Below are 22,201 nucleotides of genomic sequence, written 5' to 3'. Positions count from 1 at the left end.
TAGTAGTACTTGATACCCTACAGTTCTCGCAGTCATGCTGCCATTGATAAGAAAGCCCAAACAGGTGATCTACATCTACACCTTCAGCATGCAATACATCAAGCATATACATTAAAAACTCCTGACAATCTTGCTGAATATTTTGAGAGAATTGTGTTTGACCTGAACATCTGTCTAACAGATTTCGAATTTCAGACACACTTTCTATTTTTGTTCTATCAGTGCTACATTTCTCTAACACAGAATTTAACAAACTGCAAAATCTTTGATCAGAATTGACCACAATCTCTTCTTTTACATTTTCTAGAGAAAACAAAACATTAACCACTACATTAGCATAGCATTTGACACCAGAACTGTTTTCAAATTGAAAACCAACAACATCTTCAACAGAATCCTTTTTCTTTCTGCTTATAATTTCAGGTTCATCGACTTTTCGTCTTTTTGCTACAACCTCCCTACTATTGGTCACATTTCTTCGTTTCCGGCCTACCACACGTTTCTCAAACAAAGGATATTGAGGCAAATGTGGCGCATACTCTCTTCTTAACCTATTGTATTCCTTAACACAATCTAGATCCGCACAAATGTTTGTGACATCACACTCAATCAAGTACAATCCCTATAAAGTTCTAACTCGTGACAATGCCACATATGCCATACCCTCCTTGAACACAGAACTGCCAATATTCACCAATGCACTGTCTACACTTAAACCTTGCGATTTATGGATTGTCACCGCATATGCCAAGCAAACAGGAAACTGCTTACGGCGAACATATAAGTCTTTTACAAGCAGAAATCTAGCAGAACAACGACCAATTAGCTGTACTTCCTCAATGCCATCAAATTTAATTTTTTAAAATTCAATTCCATCTCTATTTCTGTATTTCACAAAATCAACAACATTACCCATTGATCCATTTACCAGACCTCTTTCAACATGTAAATTCCTTCTTAAAATTATACGGCAATTTAAGCACACATTCAGAGTCTTTTCAAAACCCGCTGTTTTAGATATAGTCTTCTCTAATGAATCCAATTTTGTTTTCAAATTCTCAGACAAAATAATTGTTGATCCCATATGCTCTACTCTGTCAATAGCTTCCAGTTTCACAATCTCTTGGTTTTCTAAATGCAACATTTTGTTGTTGAAGATGGCACATTCTGCAAGAGTTGGCATCAAACATATTCCAGATTTCTTCTCAGTAATTTTCTGAAAAATATTCTCAGGCACAACGTCTTGTTCTGGATATAAATTTGACAGTAATCGTGCATGTAAAGCTTCTTTCCCATGCTCGGTCACTTTTCCAATTCTAACATCTTGTAGAATATTCTTGTAAACTTCATCCTTCGCCTGACGCATATTTTCATGCAGTTCAGCATAATTGAAGTTTAACCATATATTGACGTTGCCAATGCTCCCTAGGCACTTCCTGGTATCTTCATGCGTGAGCATTTTGAACACAGGTTGTCCTTTCACTGGTGTCAGCTGCAGAAGATCTCCGAAAACAATGATGTGTTTGCCACCAAATAACACATCATACTCTGTTTTAAGAACTTCTTGCATTCTCAAATGCACAAAGGCAAGCATGACATTAGAAACCATGCTTACTTCGTCAATGATAAGAAGTTTCATTTTCCTCAAGACTCTTGAAACTTCACAACAAGCATCTCCAGATAACTTGTGGTATTGTAATTTGTTATCATGCTCCACTGGCAGCATCAATAGACGATGCAAAGTAATACCTTTAATGTTATGTGCTGCCAGTTCAGTTGGAGCGGTGACAACACAAAACAGCGATGACTCAGTCCTTTCCTGCAAATAACATGAAATTGCTTTAATGAGGAAATTTTTTCCAGTTCCCGCTTCTCCACTCACGTACAGTCGGACAGGCTTCAACGACGTACATGAGCACTCTTTCTTCTCATGACTTAATCCATGATCAATTTGCTTGGTAACTTCGTCATATATTTTCCTCTGCTCAACGTTGAGTTGTGTTTCCAAGTCTTCTAAGTTAACCACATCCTCCTGAGCATGTGCCATGGCTCTTTCCACTTCATTCATGGCAGTGGCAGCTTAATTTTTGATAACAGGTCCTCCTAGTGGATCCTGACTCAATGAAACAGAACTCTGACTGTCCTGAGAACTGTCTCTGGCAATCTCGGCTGCAATCGTTGCTTCCTGCTCGATTTCCGCATTCAACATTTCAAGATATTTGGGAAAAGCAGGAAATTCTATGGTCTCCTTGGCGGCAGTGAAAGAGTCTTCGTAACAGAGGAAATCTCCAAGCAGTTCCTCTTCTACACGCCAAGGCTTAAAAAGTTGCAAAAGTGCTAAATAGAAAAACTCCTTTTTTTCAGGAGATTCGCCACTCAATTTTCGATGGTTTACCAAGTGGCATTTTCTTTGCTTGACCAGACATCCCTCACTTCCAATTACAGCATACACTCCTTTATCAATATCTTCGTTGATGTTCCTCTTAAATTTTTTGTAGAACCTCATACAGACAAACATTCTCGAGGTGACTGCTTCGATTTGGATAATATGTATCCAACATGTGGGTGTTCAAAATATCGGTACTGTTTGGCTCCTTTTCCGCCAAAATACTCAATTTCCCGCACAGGTTTCAGAACTCGATTACGCGTTGCAGCAAGACCAAGACTCGCCCAAACGATACTCCTAGATTTGGCATAGAGACTTGCTGAAGACAACCGGTCAGAACATTCGTAAGCTCCGATTTCTCGATGCGACAACATCTTCAGACTGAAACTGTACAACATCTTACTGAGGCTCTTTTCATGGGAAATGTCCTCCCACATATCCTTCAATAATGTCTTTTCTTTTTTGGTGATGTAAGATGTCACATACCGAGCCACAGCCATACAGTTATCAGCCACAAACTGTATATCCATGTTAGCATTCCACATGGACAAAATCACTGGGTTGTAGTAGTTGATGTACTTGGAGTCTTCGTTCCTTTTCAAATTGTATGTGTTTTTAGGTGATTTCTTCATCACATTATGTCGCAGCGAAGACATCAAACTGTTTACTCTTCCTTTAGAAATCACCGGTCGTGGAAAGGGGAAACGACATTTGGTGTAGAACTTGTCCTTGTTTCTGAGTTTACGACGACAGTACTTTCCGCAACGATGGCTTTGGAAGCGTAGAACTTGTTCTCTTAGGCTTTTGTCCTCCTTTGCATTTGGAACAGCACATGTAGAATACTGTTCTATGAAACTCATCACTAAGTCTTCTGGATCCGTTCCAAATTTAGGTGCATCCTTGATCCACAGCAGCATATGTATATGAGGAGCACCTCTTGCTTGGTACTCCTTTCTCCAGAAGAAATCCAACACCTCTCCAAGAGGTGGATTTCTCTTGTTCATGATGAAAGACATCATAGCTTCAAATCTATGATTGAAGTACCTGCATACATTCACTGGATCCAAAGAGCACAGTTCTCCGGGTGTCTTGAATTCGATATTTTCAATGTTTCCATTTGCCTCTCGTAGAAATTCAAGTAAGTCTTCCCAGCCATACTCGGCACAGCTCAGAGTGAGGAACCATGTGGGAGTTCCTAAGTTCCTCAGCATACATTTTAAATCACCATGACGACGGTACCAGTACTCATTAGTACCACGCTGACACGCCATGAGATTAATCAGGTGACAATCCAAAATACTGTCTTGCACATTGACTTTATCCATAAAGTCACTTGCAGAGATGTTTTGCATCTGTATACCACTTTTCAAGATGTGGTTCACTGCATATGACAATCCAGACAGATCGCTTTCAAACAGGAGATGAAACAAATAGGGAATGCATTGTCGAAACCTAGCATCTTCTGCATACAATCGTAAAGTCCGGTATTCAGAAGCAGGAATTTGATGAGGTCGCTCATCATATCTTCCTCCTTGACCTGTTGGAAATAGCTGTGGGAAACACCGAGCTTCCAAACTTTCCTCCCAAACACTAATGGGACTCCCTTTGGCTTGTTTCATTTGAAACAACTCAATAGCATTCCCCATGACTTCCTTGGAATGCAAAGGATGAACACTATAATGTTCATATATTTCTTCACTTTTAGAGGGTTCTACTTTCTCAATTTGACCAGCACACAAATCGCTATCCTCTTCCTCACTTACTTCCTCTTCTGCAACATATACATTCTTATAGTACTTATTATTTTTTTTCAAATACAATGTTGCCTTTTTGACTTTCCTAACATCCACTAAATCTTGCCATATTTTCTTATTCTTTGTCGGAACCCCATTAACTAAGATAACCAGAGGTTCCTCTTCCACTTTTTCTACTCCAATTGTGTTAATGTTTTTCTTCAAATCTAGAGGCAAATAAACAACTCTTCCCTTTAATCCTCTCTGTAAATCTGATGGAGGCAATTTCCCTGTCTTTGGCTCCATTCTTACAATAGCCTGAAAGGGATGGATACTTTGAATCAAAATAGATTCATAAGTATTTAAATCCTTCAATTCAGAAGGAATCTCAACCAATTCCAGATTATTATGAACCGCTCTAGCAGGCATCTGGTTTTGATTTAATTTATTACAACAATAAGTACACACACGTTGATCCAATCCCAAATCAAAACAATTTTCTACCATCAAGTATGTTGCAAAATCCTTCCATTCACTATTATTTTCCCTTTCACTTTTTGCATATAAATCCACTAACTTAGTCTGATTCTTATAATAAGTGCGTCGATAACACACACAAGTGAAATTAGGCCTCTCACTTGATTTCACCTGAAACGTGGCAATTTCCTTCTGAAAATTATCTGTACTGGAAACCTGTACACTATCTTCCACATTACCCTCTTCTTGTGGGTCAATTTCAACATTCTCCTCTTTACTTCCAAAGTAACAAAACTCAATTTCTTCACACATATTCTTCACATCTATTTCAGAACCATGCAAAAGAGCAGCGCATAATTGTTTAGGCATAACTGCTGGACTCTTAGCATAATACAACATTCTAACTAATTTCCTCACTTTATTATGATGCACTGCTAGCATCCTGAAATGATGAAAAACACTCTGGCATACTCTCCTGGAAAGACAAGCCAGTGAATGACCATGCAAACCTGTCACTTCTCTCACTCTGCAAGGATCTCATTCTTGCAACAACTTCATTTTCTGCTTCAAACTTTTCTTATTAAATGTCCGTACAAAATCACAAAGCAAATTGATGGAATCCTGTCGCACACTGCAAATACTACTACACTTCCAGGTGTACACAGGACCCTTAGGACGTCTTCCTAAAACCTCATTACCTAACACCTCTTCTGTCTCTGTTGTCACAAGTTTTTCTTTTTCAACTGGACAACCATCTTTCACCTCATAAGCTCGACCATTGGTGTCAACTGCATGCACCAAATCATTATCCTGGAAATAACTCTCCTCATTAAAAAATGCCTCACAACTTGAACTATGCATCCATTCTCCGGAAAAAACTTCACAAAAATTACTACGATTAACTATTCTCTCCCATCTACTATTTCTTTTGAAATCATAAATTGCCTTGTTTAGCTTACTAATTCTATTGATTATCAAAATAAATAACTTTCGTTTAATTTTAAATGCCTGATCAATAACTTTCTCAACTTTTTTTTTCTCTTATAAAAAACCACTTTCTGTTGACCTTTCTTAATATTTTTTAACAAATTGCCAATTATCCTGTTGCGGAACATTCGTTTACGAATGTCCCTAAACTGTTGTTTCCTTCTACTATCATGCACAGAGTTATCTCTTGCTCTAGCAGTAACATTTTGGATTGGCCTTTCCTTTCCGTTTAAATTGCTTCTCTTTTTCTGGACTAAAACATTTTCTGTAGTACTACTTTTTTTTTTACAAATGTTTCTTATGAATGATTTCGTGGTCTTACCCGGTGCTTTCTTGGTGACTTGACGATTTTTTATTGTAGAGGACTGCTGCATTAATTGATGAACCTGCTGTCTTTGACGTTTTGTAGCCTTTCTGATTCTATCCTTAGACGGCATTCTCAAAATTTGAAATGATCTGCAGTTGAATCTGTGGTAAAATATAATAAAAAATGTTATTAACCACTATTACCAAACAGTAAATCAATAACAGTCATCAAAAACTTAACACACTACTTGACATTTTTACATAGAATATTTTTTAGTGCTTTGGCAAATTTAGAATACACAAATAGCAGAAAAGAAATGGAATTCTTCTTCATTTTACCTGTCCTGTTTTATATGTGAATCTGATCTAATTTTATGAGCATATTTTAATATTTTATTGAAGACACTACACATAACCTGTTTTTTAAGGTGTGTTTAATTTTAAATGAAACGGTTTACATTTTTACTTTTCATTTATTGTAAATGTAAAAAATAAATGTTTATAGTTCCATATGCTCAAGCAGTTCAGCTTCCCACCCTATGTCATACAATTCTGACAAATCGGCATCCTCATCATGTTTTTCATCATCCTCAGGATTTAAATCATCCAAGGGATCTACTTCCACTGACGTTTCAATTACAAGTTCAATGATAAGGTCGAGATCAACTGATTGCTGATTGTCACTCATGGTTGATGTTGTCGTTATCTTTAAAGAAAGAGAACAACAATCAGATGTTGCAGAGTAAGAGACAAATCTCAGAGATTATAATAGTAAAATTGTTTAACAAGAGTAACATTTTGCAGCTATTATTTAGCCATGTCCAGCGATGCTGAGGAGGTAAGGCCTATGTCCAAGTTTTCAGTGAACAGGACTCATCTCTTCTTAACCTTGGATAAGCCTCACCGACTCTGTGTCCCCTGCTCGTACTTAAATGTACAGGGGCAGATTTATGCTAAGTGGCGCATCCCCACGGATGCACCAGTTAATGTGCACCGCTGCTCTGCCACCCATAGTGTGCCGCATTTACAATGTGGAGCACCATTGAGCAAAAACAGCACAGATGCGTCACGCATCTGTGCCGCAAAAGCAGCACATTGCAGGAATCACGTCATAAGCGCGACATGTCTACTGCAATGCACAGGAGGAAGCCTCACATTGCATGCACACTTCTTATGCCTGTTTCAAACAGGCATAAGGATTTGATTCAGCAATGCTATAAAGCTGACTCAGTGAAATCTTCTAAATTTCACTGTGTTAGTTTTACAGGGCTTTCATGCAAATTAATGCATACCTTGCAACAAAACACCTATATGAAAACTGACGCAGGTTTCATGTGGCACAGGACTTTACAGCATGACACATCTGCCTAGATGCATCAAGTTGTAAATATGTCGCCACATAGCAAATCTTTTGCACCGCCGCTGCGTCACAAAAGTGACGCACAGTGACGCAAAAGAGACATACACCTATCATAAATCTGTCCCTAACATTTTAAATGATTGATTCAAGATTACGATAAAGTGTGGCCTATCCAGAGGTTTGTTTGAGGTGAGGCCTACTCAGGGTTGCAGATGAAATTTACGCTTGTTGAAGAGTACAGAGGAGATAATACATGTGAAGGCCTACCAATGAAGTAAGTCATATCCACTTCACTCTTGAACAAAGGCCAGACTTTTTCTGTGTCCGTGGACAGACCTAAACTTCATCTGCACAATGTCATTCGTAAACTTAGGAAACACAGGTGATGTAATTGAAAAATGTGGAGTTTCTTTTCCTCATTTCACAATCACATCACCTGTGTTTCCTTTGCTTAGGTATCTCATAGTGCAGATGGACTCTAGCATATCAAAGAGTACACATAAGTTGAGCAGTGTATACAACAATTTTGACATTTACAGAAGATTCAGCTTCTTATCTTGTTGGAGATGAAATGAGGCCTGTCTTGCAACATGGTGCATCTTTTGCATCACTGCTGCATCGGTTTCATGTGGCACGGGACTTTACAGCATGACACATCTGCCTAGATGCATCAAGTTGTAAATATGTCACCACATAGCAAATCTTTTGCACCGCCGCTGCGTCACAAAAGTGACGCACAGTGACGCAAAAGAGGCATACACCTATCATAAATCTGTCCCTAACATTTTAAATGATTGATTCAGGATGACGATAAGGTGTGGCCTATCCAGAGGTTTGTTTAAGGTGAGGCCTACTCAGGGTTGCAGATTAAATTTACGCTTGTTGAAGAGTACAGAGGAGATAATACATGTGAAAGCCTACCAATGAAGTAAATCATGTCCACTTCACTCTTGAACAAAGGCCAGACCTCTTCTGTGTCCGTGGACAGGCCTAAACCTCATCTGCACAATGTCATTCGTAAACTTAGGAAACACAGGTGATGTAATTGAAAAATGTGGAGTTTCTTTTCCTCATTTCACAATCACATCACCTGTGTTTCCTTTGCTTAGGTATCTCATAGTGCAGATGGACTCTAGCATATCAAAGAGTACACATAAGTTGAGCAGTGTATACAACAATTTTCACATTTACAGAAGATTCAGCTTCTTATCTTGTTGGAGATGAAATGAGGCCTGTCTTGCAACATGGTGCATGTTTTGCATCCCTGCTGCATCGGTTTAATGTGGCACGGGACTTTACAGCATGACACATCTGCCTAGATGCATCAAGTTGTAAATATGTCGCCACATAGCAAATCTTTTGCACCGCCGCTGCGTCACAAAAGTCACGCACAGTGACGCAAAATAAGCTTACACCTATCATAAATCTGTCCCTAACATTTTAAATGATTGATTCAGGATGACGATAAAGTGTGGCCTATCCAGAGGTTTGTTTGAGGTGAGGCCTACTCAGGGTTGCAGATGAAATTTACGCTTGTTGAAGAGTACAGAGGAGATAATACATGTGAAGGCCTACCAATGAAGTAAGTCATATCCACTTCACTCTTGAACAAAGGCCAGACCTTTTCTGTGTCCGTGGACAGACCTAAACTTCATCTGCACAATGTCATTCGTAAACTTAGGAAACACAGGTGATGTAATTGAAAAATGTGGAGTTTCTTTACCTCATTTCACAATCACATCACCTGTGTTTCCTTTGCTTAGGTATCTCATAGTGCAGATGGACTCTAGCATATCAAAGAGTACACATAAGTTGAGCAGTGTATACAACAATTTTGACATTTACAGAAGATTCAGCTTCTTATCTTGTTGGAGATGAAATGAGTCCTGTCTTGCAACATGGTGCATCTTTTGCATCACTGCTGCATCGGTTTCATGTGGCACGGGACTTTACAGCATGACACATCTGCCTAGATGCATCAAGTTGTAAATATGTCACCACATAGCAAATCTTTTGCACCGCCGCTGCGTCACAAAAGTGACGCACAGTGACGCAAAAGAGGCATACACCTATCATAAATCTGTCCCTAACATTTTAAATGATTGATTCAGGATGACGATAAGGTGTGGCCTATCCAGAGGTTTGTTTAAGGTGAGGCCTACTCAGGGTTGCAGATGAAATTTACGCTTGTTGAAGAGTACAGAGGAGATAATACATGTGAAAGCCTACCAATGAAGTAAGTCATGTCCACTTCACTCTTGAACAAAGGCCAGACCTCTTCTGTGTCCGTGGACAGGCCTAAACCTCATCTGCACAATGTCATTCGTAAACTTAGGAAACACAGGTGATGTAATTGAAAAATGTGGAGTTTCTTTTCCTCATTTCACAATCACATCACCTGTGTTTCCTTTGCTTAGGTATTTCATAGTGCAGATGGACTCTAGCATATCAAAGAGTACACATAAGTTGAGCAGTGTATACAACAATTTTCACATTTACAGTAGATTCAGCTTCTTATCTTGTTGGAGATGAAATGAGGCCTGTCTTGCAACATGGTGCATGTTTTGCATCACTGCTGCATCGGTTTCATGTGGCACGGGACTTTACAGCATGACACATCTGCCTAGATGCATCAAGTTGTAAATATGTCGCCACATAGCAAATCTTTTGCACCGCCGCTGCGTCACAAAAGTCACGCACAGTGACGCAAAATAAGCTTACACCTATCATAAATCTGTCCCTAACATTTTAAATGATTGATTCAGGATGACGATAAAGTGTGGCCTATCCAGAGGTTTGTTTGAGGTGAGGCCTACTCAGGGTTGCAGATGAAATTTACGCTTGTTGAAGAGTACAGAGGAGATAATACATGTGAAGGCCTACCAATGAAGTAAGTCATGTCCACTTCACTCTTGAACAAAGGCCAGACCTTTTCTGTGTCCGTGGACAGCCCTAAACTTCATCTGCACAATGTCATTCGTAAACTTAGGAAACACAGGTGATGTAATTGAAAAATGTGGAGTTTCTTTTCCTCATTTCACAATCACATCACCTGTGTTTCCTTTGCTTAGGTATCTCATAGTGCAGATGGACTCTAGCATATCAAAGAGTACACATAAGTTGAGCAGTGTATACAACAATTTTGACATTTACAGAAGATTCAGCTTCTTATCCTGTTGGAGATGAAATGAGGCCTGTCTTGCCACATGGTGCATCTTTTGCATCACTGCTGCATCGGTTTCATGTGGCACGGGACTTTACAGCATGACACATCTGCCTAGATGCATCAAGTTGTAAATATGTCACCACATAGCAAATCTTTTGCACCGCCGCTGCGTCACAAAAGTGACGCACAGTGACGCAAAAGAGGCATACACCTATCATAAATCTGTCCCTAACATTTTAAATGATTGATTCAGGATGACGATAAAGTGTGGCCTATCCAGAGGTTTGTTTAAGGTGAGGCCTACTCAGGGTTGCAGATGAAATTTACGCTTGTTGAAGAGTACAGAGGAGATAATACATGTGAAAGCCTACCAATGAAGTAAGTCATGTCCACTTCACTCTTGAACAAAGGCCAGACCTCTTGTGTGTCCGTGGACAAGCCTAAACCTCATCTGCACAATGTCATTCGTAAACTTAGGAAACACAGGTGATGTAATTGAAAAATGTGGAGTTTCTTTTCCTCATTTCACAATCACATCACCTGTGTTTCCTTTGCTTAGGTATCTCATAGTGCAGATGGAGTCTAGCATATCAAAGACTACGCAGAAGGTTAGAACTGTATGGAACATGGCTATGTAAGTCAAATAATCAAAATCTAAATTTGCCAAGCACACATGGGGGCGTATTTACAAGGACCTTGCACCACAGGGAAAGGTCTTAAATTAAAATGGGAAAAATAACATCAGAGAGACTCAAAGGCCTTATAAATATGCCCCAAGCAACCTATGAAGCTCCAGCATTACATATCAAGAAACCTAATTGATTTCAAAAATCGTTTTTAAACACATCATCTAAATAAATTATATACCTACATTCATCGGGAAGTGACTTAAAATGCCCTAAGACACATGAAAGCGTTTTTTTTAAGCCCTTGCTCCATTTTTAGATCACTTTTAACATGGCTATGTAAGTCAAATAATCAAGATCTAAATTTGCCAAGCACAGATGGGGGCGTATTTACAAGGACCTTGCACCACAGGGAAAGGTCTTAAATTAAAATGGGAAAAATAACATCAGAGAGACTCAAAGGCCTTATAAATATGCCCCAAGCAACCTATGAAGCTCTAGCATTACATATCAAGAAACCTAATTGATTTCAAAAATCGTTTTTAAACACATCATCTAAATAAATTATATACCTACATTCATCGGGAAGTGACTTAAAATGCCCTAAGACACATGAAAGCGTTTTTTTTAAGCCCTTGCTCCATTTTTAGATCACTTTTAACATGGCTATGTAAGTCAAATAATCAAGATCTAAATTTGCCAAGCACAGATGGGGGCGTATTTACAAGGACCTTGCACCACAGGGAAAGGTCTTAAATTAAAATGGGAAAAATAACATCACAGAGACTCAAAGGCCTTATAAATATGCCCCAAGCAACCTATGAACCTCTAGCATTACATATCAAGAAACCTAATTGATTTCAAAAAACGTTTTTAAACACAACTTGTAAAGCAATTATATTCATACATTCTTGGGGAAGTTACTTAAAATACCCTAAGACACATGAAAGCGTTTTTTTTAAGCCCTTGCTCCATTTTTAGATCACTTTTAACATGGCTATGTAAGTCAAATAATCAAGATCTAAATTTGCCAAGCACAGATGGGGGCGTATTTACATGGACCTTGCACCACAGGGAAAGGTCTTAAATTAAAATGGGAAAAATAACATCAGAGAGACACAAAGGCCTTATAAATATGCCCCAAGCAACCTATGAAGCTCTAGCAGTACATATCAAGAAACCTAATTGATTTCAAAAATCGTTTTTAAACACATCATCTAAATAAATTATATACCTACATTCAAGGGGAAGTGACTTAAAATGCCCTAAGACACATGAAATCGTTTTTTTAAGCCCTTGCTCCATTTTTAGATCACTTTTAACATGGCTATGTAAGTCAAATAATCAAGATCTAAATTTGCCAAGCACAGATGGGGGCGTATTTACAAGGCCCTTGCACCACAGGGAAAGGTCTTAAATTAAAATGGGAAAAATAACATCAGAGAGACATAAAGGCCTTATAAATATGCCCCAAGCAACCTATGAAGCTCTAGCAGTACAGATCAAGAAACCTAATTGATTTCAAAAAACGTTTTTAAACACAACTTGTAAAGCAAATATATTCATACATTCATGGGGAAGTGAGTTAAAATACCCTAAGACACATGAAAGCATTTTTGTAAGACCCTTGCACTATTTTAGCGTCACTTTTAACATGGCTATGTAACACAAAGAAACAAAATTCATTTGTAAAACACTTGACACAAATCAAAATTTTAAATACACAACTTTCTTCATAATGTTCTCCCTAAACAATACTATTCTCTATCTAAATTAAATGAATCTTTTCTCACCTTAGCAAATACTTTATGAGTTTCAAAACAGTCTCAGAAACACACCAAATTGTCTTTAGCAGAGCAAAAGGTATGCACTCCAGAGTCTGCAGCCATAAAAAGCACAGAAAACCTGTAATTCATCACACATATCTCTCATGTCACCCAATCAAAACTCTTCCCTCACTTTTTTCAAATCAACACCCTTCCCCCCTCTGCCCTTTCTGCCTTTTTTGCATAGCAACCACCTCCTGAAAGACCTCTCATGTTTGCAAGTTCACACAACAATGTTTCAATTGAACTCTGAACTCTCAGTACACCTGCGTATCCAGTGCAATCTTTCATAAAATGATTTATTTTGACCATTCAAATTACATCTTTCAAAGAACTCATCCATGCACCCTAACTTTCTGTTTTCAGCAATCAAAATCCACCAATCACTGCTACTGCTTCATTAACACAGAAACTCCACAGTTTTTTTCATTTTAAACTCTTATTTTTTCAACTCCCATTTCATTGCCACACTTCATCTGACTGCAGCAGAACCTCCTCTCACCATGTTTTCTGTCTGGATTGTTGGACATAGTTACATCTACTGGGCTCAGAGGTATGCTGATAACAGAAATTTACCTAACCTCAATTTACAAGATGTGGAAATTAAGTGGTTTGGCCACAGAGGATTAAAATGTCACCAATTGATACCATTGGTGAAAACCTTTATGCATTTGCCTAAACCTGACCTGTTAATTGTGCACTGTGGAGGAAATGACTTGGGCACTTTGACTGGGGTAGGTCTGGAAATGCTTTTAAAGGACACCTTTGAGCAATTGATGGCACTTTTTCCTCAAACTGCCTTGGTATATTCAAATATATGCCAAAGACAGAAATGGAGGTGGTCGAACCAATTTTGTCCACAAATTGAGAAATTGAGGAAGCATGTAAACAAATCTGTTTCAGCCTACATGAGAGACCATGGAATGGGCTCCATCTACAACAATAACTTACGTTACTACATGCAAGATATCTACAGAGGAGATGGAGTTCACTTCTCAGATGAAGGGAACAGAGTTTTCATTCTGAATTTAAAAATGTGCATTGGTACCTACTTATAAGTACCTAAATGTACCATAAACCCAAAAGCACTTCTCAGAGCTACCCTACATCTGATCACTCACAATTATTATTTTACTCTAACTTTTTTCACAAATTTTCAACAAAGTACGCTCCCCGGAGCGCTACCCGGTACGCGAACCGGAAGCTAACCGCGCGAAATTTTTTTTTAAAATGATTTTTTTTCACACATATGGGCCTCCTCAGCCACCCTCAGAAAACCTAGGGGGTCAAAATACGTCTACCGTGCCCCCTTCTACCCATTCTGAACATTATTTGCCCTCCATCTTGTATCTTTATTCGACCGAAACACAAAATGGTGGACTCCCGTAACGCTGCCGGTTCGCGTACCGGGGCGCTCACCGGGAAGCGCTCCATTAAAAAAGGTGGGAAAGTAATTTACAGAAGAAACCCTGGAGACACTTTCACCAAATATAGATTAGCTCATACTACATATCAATCCCTACCATTTTCACACATTTGGTTGGAATTCCATTTAGCCATTTAGCCTGTAGACCTCTCTAAATACCCTGAGGTAAATTACTTCACAAAACACATCTGAAGTGTTGGAATTGACAACCAATTAAAATGTTACTTTCATTTTCTACTTTTTTTACCTGACATTTGATTGGTTATGTACCTGAATATATATAAAAAAAGAGAGAGAAACACAGCCATTTTGACTACTACTTCCTGAACTACATTGCAAGATCATTTTCACTCACAACTTAAACTTGTTTTTAAAAGGTAAGATATTATTTTATAAATTTGAAAACATTTTCAGATAGTTATATACTATCCCTCTGTAAGAGTTAGACATTGAGAAAGGCTTGTTTATTATAATTATGGATTGATTTAGGTTTCTGTGGTATTATTATGAATTTACATAGGCTTTCTCACAGGCACTTTTTAATAGTACTACTTCATGCCTCAAAACTACCTGTCTGAACTTAAACCCAACAGTGCCCTATCTCTACTGATATATTTATTTTTTATTCAAATTTCAGCACAAAAATGCAAGGAGAACAGAACGTTTCCTTTGAAATTGTCCTAGACATGAATAATGAGGAAATAATTGAACCCATTGACTTGGAATTCATGGATGAATCACGAGACCATGAACTTCTACAATGTGTAGAATCTGTGGATCATTTACTTCATTATGATGACGGTCAAATGTGGGAAGTTATGTTCACTCAACAAGAGGACATATAGGACAGTCAAATGTTAGACGTTCTATTAAATTTTGAAAAAGAATCAGAAAAATAAAATTATATTTAATATTTAAAAATTGTTTGAGTCTTTAATCATTTTTATATGTAATTCATAAACTAGTACAAAATTGATTATAAAGTAAAGTGAGACTTATAGTATACTGTGCACAATTTCAAAAATACATTTATATTTAATAATCATTAATACTGCTACTTAAATAAAAAAAAAAAAAACAACAAAAAGAACAATCAATAAACATACAATATTTCAAAATATCATAGTCTATCATTCTTTTTTCCTTATAGTACGCTCCCCGGACCGCTTCCCGGTGCGCGTACCGGGCGCTACCCACGCAAAAAAAACAAAAAAAAATTATTATTTTTTTGCCCCGCGGGGCCCTTTTAAAGCCTCCACATCAAACCTAGGGGGTCAGGAAGGATCTACTATGCCCCCTTATGGTCATTTCCCCCTTTCTTTTGGCCTCCTCTTGTCTCTCGATCCTACCGAGAGACAAGATGGCGGCCGCTCCGGACTGTTTAGAATGTTGACAGACACCGGAGAGCCAATCAGCTTCGCTTCGCGAAGTTCCGTTACGCGTCAAGTACGCGAACCGGGGCGCTGCCCGGAGCGCGCTTACAGATATATATTTTTTTTTTAACGTTAATTTCTCAAAATCCACTGGAGCACATATCTTGAGACCTAGCAAAGGCACATCGGGCTAACAGTCCCTACAATTTTGCCAAGTTTCGTGCAAATCCATTCAGCCATTCGGGCTAAAAGTGAGGCCAACCGCCCTATGGAAATTAACATGGGAAAAACGCGTTTTGGGACCCCCCTTTTTTCTCGGCCCCCCCTTGACGAACCCCCCCAAATTTTCAGTGGCTGGTCAGAAACAAAATGTTCCATTTTCCTGAAAATTTCAGCCAATTCCGTCCACAAACGCCAAAGTTATTAGACATAGAATTTTCAAAAATCCCATAGAGAAAAAATCCTAACTATATATACCTACTGGCGACCGCCAGTAGGTAATATATATATATATATATATATATATATATATATATATATATATATATATATACTGAAAAAACATAGGTTTCAGGCACATTATAGTTTGGAATTAGCATTTAAAAAACCTTAGAAATTCACTGAAAAAAACATGGGTTTCCGGGGCGTTATAGTTAGCTTGACATTTCACTCTTACAAAACCATTGAAATTCCCCCATTAGTTCAGCTAACTAAAACTTGCGCGCCCACAATGCTGATGATGTCACATATTACATCACTCATGACATCTCAAATGACATCACTGATGACGTCATTGATGACATCATCCAGTGAATGTATGTTTTTCTAAAAATTAAATATGTTTTATATATGTACATCTCAAGGTCGATGGAAGAATAAATGGGTATAGAAGTGTCTAAATGGATAATTTCTTTGTAAAATTGATTGTATAACTGACTGATTAAGTGTATCTTAGTGAATACATGGGTTAGTGAGTAATGTTTAAATATGTAAATATCTATACCAGTCTCCCACTTTGTGTATAAGTGGCTGCATGGGGTGGTGAGTGGCTACATGAGTGTCTAAATAGGTTATTAGTTGGTTTTTTGAGTATCAGTATGAGTGTCTGAGTGTCTGTATGGTTCGGTGGGGGGTATTACTTAGTGCATAGATGCATGAATGAGTGACTCACTGTTTGTATGTGTTGAAGACAGCATGAATGCAGGACTGTATGGGTGGATGAGTGTGTATATGGGTGTGTTAGTGAGTGAATGGCTGTCTCAATAGTGTCTTTATCAGTGACTGCATATGTTTTAAACTAGTATATGTGAGTATTGGTGTATGTGAGAGTGAGAGATTGGAAGAGTTCCTGGATAAATAAGTATGTGTTTCTATAGGTGATTGTTTAAGAAAGTAAGTATGGGTAAGTTTCTGCAGAAGTAAGTGTGGTGGTGTGTGTATAACTATATATATAACTAAATGGATGTTTGATACTTTGGTTGCATGTGTGGCTATGTGTGTGAGTAACTCTATGGATCAGTGTCAGTGTGTAACAGGATGTATAGATGTATGAGTACATATAATGAGTGAATACATGTATGAGTGACTGTATAGAACTATTGGTGATTGAGTGGATGTGTGTGTAGATCTTGGAATTGCTGAATAGGTGTGTTGTAACAGGTATTGGTATATCCATTTTTTATAAATGCTATTTTCTATTTTTGAGTTTGTGTATCAAAGGTTATATGAGGGTGAGAGGAGGTCTGCCAATCTAACATGAGGATGATGTCATCAGTGATGTTATTCGAGATGTCATCAGTGATGTCTTGAGTGATGTCACTGACCATGTCATGAGTGATATAATATGTGACATCATCAGCAGTGCATTGCGGGCGCGCAAGTTATAGTTAGCTGAACTAACTATAATGTTATAGTTAGCTGAACTAACTATAATGGGGGAATTTCAATGGTTCTGTACGAGTGAAATGTCCAGCTAATTATAATGCCCCTGAAACCTATGTTTTTTCTGTGAATTTCATAGGTTTTTTAAATGATAATTTTAAAATATATTTCTTGTTCTATTTTTTTATATTATTTAAGTACATTTTTTAATCTACTTATTTTTAGATATATATTTTTTTAATTGTACTTCATATATTTTTGGATTCTTTTTTTTAAAATAAATATAAATATTTGTTTTCTTATTTTATATTCTTTTAAATGTACTTATATTTTTCTTTTTTTGTTTGACAGTCGCGCACCCAAAGCACACCCTTCTCGTTTACCTCAGGGAACATATCCACCATTTTAGGATTAATGTATACGGTCTGCGTACGGCGTGCGACTACGAATTTCCAGACGCGGATGCTATGCGACTGGTACACGACTTGTAGCATATACGCGAGATGTACGTATTACGCGAAGTAACAGTCATGCGTGTGACGTCATATGCGGGGGAAGCGGTGGGTGCGGGACCCCGCGGAATTTTTTAATGTTCAAAAACCTATATATATTCATTTAATACTAGCCGTACCCAGTCACGCGTTTCTGTGGCTCAGTCTGGTTAAATGGAAGAGAAAGAAAAGAGTAAGCGCACGTTTCTAATATGTTTAATTTCACAATGCTTGTGAATACACAATATGTTTTTGTGACTAATGTCTCAATGCGTCCCTTGTAGTTGTTGCACAGCAACCAAATCGATAAGGTCCGTTCGACCTTTCAATTAAAAACATAAGCGTATTGTAAACGAGCGTATTCAAATCCAACGTTGTGTATATATAAACACACGCTAATGTTGCAAAGTGAACCAACTCCTCCCCGCTCCCTCCACCCACTTCCCGGTCTACCATCCTGACACCAACTGTCCATCCTAATATATGTAGACTATTGTCTCTATGCGTCCTTTCTTAATGTTACAAAGTGAACCAACTCCTCCACCCTCCCTCCACCTACTTCCCGGTCTGCCATCCTGACACCAACTGTCCATCCTAATATATGTAGACTCTTGTCTCTTTGCTTTCCTTGTAGTTGTTGCGCAGCAACCAAATCGATAGGGTCTCTTCGGCCTTTTGATTAAAACACGCGCGTATTGGACACACGCATTTTCAAATCAAACCTTGTGTATATATAAACACGCGCTAATGTTGCAAAGTGAACCAACTCCTTCCCCCTTCCTCTACCCACTTCCCAGTCTGCCATCCTGACACCAACTGTCCATCCTAAAATATGTAGACTATTGTCTCCATGCGTCCTTTCTTAATGTTGCAAAGTGAACCAACTCCTCCCCCCTCCCTCCACCCACTTCCCGGTCTGCCATCGTGACACCAACTGTCCATCCTAATATATTTAGACTACTGTCTCCGTGCGTCCCTAGTTGTTGCGCAGCAACCAAATCGATAGGGTGTATTCGGCCTTTCGATTAAAAGCACGCACCTTTTCGAATTCAACATTGTGTATATATAAACACGCGCTTAATTGAATCCAGAGTTGTGTCAAAATTTCAAAGCAATTGGTGAAGAACTTTCAAGGATTTAACATTTTGAACAAATGTACATTGACATTTTTATGTGTCTGTTCGAGTTTTCGATTAAAAGCATGCGCGTATTCGACACGCAAATATTTGAATCCAACGTTAAGTATATAAAAACATGCGCGTATTCGAATCCAACATTGTGTCAAAATTTCAAAGCAATCAGTGAAGAAGTTTCGAAGATTTGTGATTTTGAACAAACGAACCTTTACATTTTTATTTATATAGACCTAATATATGTAGACTATTGTCTCTATGCGTCCATTCTTAACATTGCAAAGTGAACCAACACCTCCGCCCTCCCTCCACCCTCTTCCCGGTCTGCCATCCTGACACGAACTGTCCATCCTAATATATTTAGAATATTTTCTCTATGCTTCCCTTGTAGTTGTTTCGCAGCAACCAAATCGATAGGGTCTGTTCGGCCTTTCGATTAAAAACACGCGCATATTGGACACACGCGTATTCGAATCCAATGTTGTGTATATATAAACACGCGCTTAATCGAATCCAATGTTGTGTCAAAATTTCAAAGCAATCAGTGAAGAGCTTTCGGAGATTTGCAATTTTGAACAAACAAACATTTACATTTTTATTTATATAGATAGATAAATATTAAGACAAGACATTATCTGAGCTAATTATAAAAAAAACATATTATTTAACTGTCAATAAAGTTACACATTTTTAAAATGCAATTCTGTGAAGTTGCGCTCGGTGTAAGTTGGGGCGCGCCGCGTGTGCATACCGTGCACGGACACCATGTGACTAGAAAAACAATGATTTGATTGGTTCATTACACTTCCTATTGAAAGTATTGAAGGACCCCACCCATTTCAATCATTCTTGTTAGACCTTGCTTATGAGAAGACCTCTCCTAGCAAGAACTGCTGTTTTTCATTATTATACACCTGTTTCAGCTCAAACTTGGAGACATGGCAGCTAATGCAGTATCATCATCATCAGAACATTCTGATACTTAAGAATTTGTGCCTGAACCTTCCCCTCCAGAGAAGTACACTTCCATTGTATGGAAGCTTTTTACTATTCCTCCGGGGCAGAAGAAGGTTAATGCCACCAAAGTCACTTGCAAAATCTGCAAGACCGTGCTCTCCAGGGGTGACCCTACAAAAAAATACTCTTGTGGAACAGCAAATATGAGGAGACATCTTCAGAAGAAAGATCCGGTAAACTTCACAAGAGAGGAAATGAGGAGAATAAGAGACAATGCTCCTGCACCAACGGCTGTTGCCAGTACATCTGGGACAACAGCTTCTACTTCAACATCTCCACCTGATATTCGTCCCCAATTTGTAAGACTCAGAATGCATTGTGTGCAATGCTACAAACTCATTTCATATGGAGAGCAGTCGGTCGACCTAGTTTGCCGTGCTGTAGACAACCACCGTTGCTAGTTTCCTTTTTTTTCTACCCCAATAGTTTACTTTTGTTTGTCCTGTTGAAATTTTTTCCCTTTTTTGAAAAAAAATGAAAAAAACTACAAATCGTTCAAAAAATCTAAAAAAATATTTCTAAGAACAAAAAGTTATTTTTAAAACTAACTACTTATGCTAGTGTGTGAAAGTTTCGATGAATGTATGTGTAGTGCATAATAAACTGAAAGAATGCATTCGTGATGTGTGGTGAATGCATAAGTGCAGAACTATAAGGAAGTGCTGCAGCATGACACTGTAAAGTATTTACCTACAGAGTGCTGAGGTACTTCCAAAGCACAGGGATGTAACATATGTACATAAAAATGTTGCAAGTCTGTGCTCCCCTCTGCACAACTGCTTAAACAGCAGCCATGTAGTGACACAGGCACCCTTGCACCATGGTGAAAGGATGTCCGTGTCATGCGGAGATTAATTTTGTGCACCTTTCTGCACAAAAACAATGGGTAAAGGCATTTTTCTCTTTTAATATATGCTGTGCATTGTAGCATATATTGAAAGAAAAAAAATTAGGAGAAGTGAAAACAATTCTCCTTGTTGTGCTTTGCTACACCAATTGGAGGATGGTGCAGCATTCACAAATATGAAATGATTCATAATTTTTGATAAAATTGGACATATGTCTTGATAACTGTTCTGTGCAAACACAAACAGCAAAACCTATAGAACACCTTTTCAACGCAAAGTGGTGTGTATGATGAGATTATATTTACATGGAAAACCTAAGGTATGCTAAAATTTTGAGGCAACATCGACATTGCCTATCAAAAAATGTTTTGGGCCCTTGCCTGTCGCGAGTACTTGGGCCTCCCACACAAGTGAGGCACCATTTTTATTTGGAGACCTGGGGAAACGCTGAGTGGTAGTAAATTTGTGTGAGTCCAGTGATGCCACGTTTTCCCACACAAAAATGTGTGAAAAAACGTTTTTTTCAGCTAAATTTGAGGGTAAGGGAACGTTGGGGGATCCATGCAAGCCATACCTCGGGTGTCTACTTTTTAAGAAATGTGTGGGTTTGGTAGGTTTCCCTAGATGGCAGTCGAGCACGGGGCCAAAAACCCAGATGACCCCCCTTGCAAAAGCAGGTGATTTTGACATAGGCAATTTTGAAGTCAAATCACTACGCTCTGGGCCCTTGCCTGTCGCGGGTACTTGGGCCTCTCACACAAGTGAGAGTGAGTTTATCGGGAGACCTGGGGGAATGCTGGGTGGTAGGAAATTTGTGTGAGCCAGTGATGCCACGCTTTCCCACACAAAAATGTGTGAAAACACTGTGTTTTCAGCTAAATTTGAGGTTTGCAAGGGATTCTGGGTAAGGGAATGTTGGGGGATCCACACAAGCTATACCTCCTTGGAAGCCCCCGGATGTCTACTTTTCAGAAGTGTGTGGTTTTGATAGGTTTCCCTAGATGGCCGCTGTTTACAGGACCAAAAGTCCTGGTGACCTCCCTCGCAAAACCAAATTGTTTTGACTTCATTATGTGTTCAGTTCTACAGCTTGAGATTTTTGGAACGATATTGCATAGAAATTGTGACAGACATTTTCAAGTGTGCTGGACATTGTGGATACAAA

The sequence above is a fragment of the Lissotriton helveticus genome, chromosome 2_2, assembly GCF_964261635.1.
Source record: "Lissotriton helveticus chromosome 2_2, aLisHel1.1, whole genome shotgun sequence".
Classification (NCBI taxonomy): domain Eukaryota; kingdom Metazoa; phylum Chordata; class Amphibia; order Caudata; family Salamandridae; genus Lissotriton; species Lissotriton helveticus.
This window is presented reverse-complemented; position numbering follows the sequence as displayed.